A 1,926-nucleotide genomic window follows, 5' to 3' on the forward strand; every position below is an offset into this window, starting at 1 on the left:
CGTTTTCATATCGTGTGTTTTCAATGCAAAGAGAATCTGAGAACAGACTGGATCTTTTGATCCTCTTCACGCGGTGCCCACACCGTCCCTTCCACTCGCGCCTTCATTTTTAAACTGGGCAACGGCGGATCTGTAGGTGCGCGTCGAAGGCGTCGGTGCTGTGCGCATGGGGCGCCGCTCGGTGACGGGGTCAGGAGTCGCCAGAGTAGCTCCTCCAGACATTTCTGCATTGGAACCACCTTGGAGGCAAATGGGGTTTCCAGTACATTGTATACACGGAACCTTGGGGCCGCCTGGAAGGAATGGCAGTGGAAGGCCATCTGTCCCAGCCGTCACGTGGCTCAGGTTCACACGTTGCTGAGAAGCAGGATACTGATCCGTGCAGCAGGCACTGAACGTGGTTTACCTACCGCAAAACACAGCAGCCCGAAGAGCTCCTGTCGTACCCGTATCATCAGCAAATCTGGAGGAGAATGAAAGCCAAAAAAGAGTGTTTGAATTTCAAACGTTGTCCGCCAGTATATGAGTTACGGGCTGTGGTTTGGGGGTGGGACTGGGGGTGGGTGGGAACGCCACCGAGCAGAAGCGCTTCTGGAATTCGCAGCAAGTCAGCCTTGAGCATTATTACCACGGCTGCAGGCGTCAGCGCCCACCGGTACGCTTTTGTTGTCTGTATTTGTCTTCATTTAACATGTAAGCACGTGAGCATTTTATGTAAACGGGTTTTTAGTGGTATATAAATCTTGATAGGTGGTACTTTTATATTTTATTTTTACTTCCCCTCTCGCCTTTCTTTGCAGGCAGCTCTCTGCCTTGTGGACTATCAGGGTAACCTGATGGCATAACAGTAAATAACAAATCTCTCTTCTAAATTTTTTTAAGTATGTTCCATTACTGAGTTTCTGTTATTCCATCCCTATGTACCTTTTGATCCAGCTTTTCCTTTTATATCCCATAATATTTTGATGGTGGTTGTAATCAGAGTCTTAGAAATGGTGCAGATTCTTGATGACAGAGTGGATTTTTTTTTTTTCTTCCTCCATGCCCTATTCCAGTAGATTCCATTCTACGAGGTAGTAGGAATGGCTGCCTCATTAACTTAAGTAAAGCATAATGGTGTATAGCTGTGTAACATTTGAGTTCCTTATCTTTGGTTCTGAGAGCTTTACATATGATCTTAAAACTACTCTTAATTTAAAACGGGGCTTAAAAGGTCCAAGTAATTGGCCAGAGTCTCAGCTAATAGGTAGAGACAGGATTCGCCCTCAGGTCTGTCATGACCCCAAAAGGCTCACTTCCTTCCCCTCCACCGTGTGCCCTTGGCCTTGAGTGAGTACAATTGGGGAGAAAAGTAATATTCTGGGCGTGGAAGAGATTTGTTGAATGCAAATGGTGAAACACGTAAGTCATACTTTTGTAGTACACGTACAGCATAGAGTTAGAAGCAAGATACAGAGGCTGAATAGTGGCTGTAGAGCGGATTTCAGTTATTCTGATACAACAGTAAAGCAGTACTGCCCAAATTAGAACATCTGATACCGTTTGCATAGTTCGATGGTGGCTTTTTTTAAAGGAAGCAGTAAGAGCTGTAGTAGTGTTTCAAACTAAAGGAGGAAATTGATGCAAATAGTCTGTATTTGAATCATTCTTTTAAAACATGCAAAATTTTATAATGAAGGGAATGTTGCATCTAATTACACGATGTGTCTTAGACTTGAGAGATTTCCAAGATTTAAATTCTAAAAAGAGCAAAACACATGCTCATAATCATAATTGATTTCAATTTTAGAAAAGGAAAGGCATCCAGAAAAAGGAACGTGCTTGCATAAGGAGCTCTGATGAACTTTTTTAAATGACAGGTAGAAAAATATGGCACAGGCAGGCCTTTATCTAGAGTGGATGGATACCGGAATGCCGGAGGTCTGG

This window comes from Kogia breviceps, chromosome 6, assembly GCF_026419965.1.
Source record: "Kogia breviceps isolate mKogBre1 chromosome 6, mKogBre1 haplotype 1, whole genome shotgun sequence".
NCBI lineage: Eukaryota > Metazoa > Chordata > Mammalia > Artiodactyla > Physeteridae > Kogia > Kogia breviceps.